Genomic DNA, 707 nt, shown 5'->3' on the forward strand with positions numbered 1-707 from the left:
CCTTGTTTTTCTTTTTACATTTTTCCCATTTTTTTTTCCTTCATTATTCTCCTTCTCTACTATTTTTCTCTTAGTTCACTATCCCCAGATATTGCAGGTTTCCTTGTTTTTTCTTCTTCTTTTCCCCTTTTTTCTTTTTTTTGGTTACTGTTACTGTGTGATTACATGGTGTATTTTTTTGTCCATGTATGTTTAGTTTTTTCATAGTTATTCAATTGTAATTTTTGTCTAACTGAATGGGAGACAGGAACAGTACCCATAAGACACAATGACACCCACACCTTCTGAAACTTCACTTATTGAGCGAGAGCCACTACCTCCTTCTCCACCAATGGGCCAATGATGAAAAACCATGAAAAAGAACCTGAATAACCCTTGGTTGCTCTTCACAGTCAACAGAATCCTAAATACAACAACACCATGATGCCTCGGAGACAACAGACCATCACAGTCCACACAAAGAAGCAGGATAAAGTGGTAGAAACAAGGGAGGAGGATACAGACCCAGAAAACATCCCTGAGGAAGAAGAGCATTGGAACTCTCTGATAAGGAATTCAAAAGAATTATATATAGGTATCATCAAAGGATTGAAAGACAGACCAGAGAAAACTTTAGAAGAATTTTGGAAGATAATACAAGAACAAAATGACAAAATAAATGAAAAATTAGAAATGATTCTAAATCTACAGATAGAAATCCAGAAGAT

This window comes from Orycteropus afer, unplaced genomic scaffold (genome assembly GCF_000298275.1).
Source record: "Orycteropus afer afer isolate SDZICR_OR568_19922 unplaced genomic scaffold, OryAfe1.0 scaffold00125, whole genome shotgun sequence".
Taxonomy (NCBI): Eukaryota; Metazoa; Chordata; class Mammalia; order Tubulidentata; family Orycteropodidae; genus Orycteropus; species Orycteropus afer.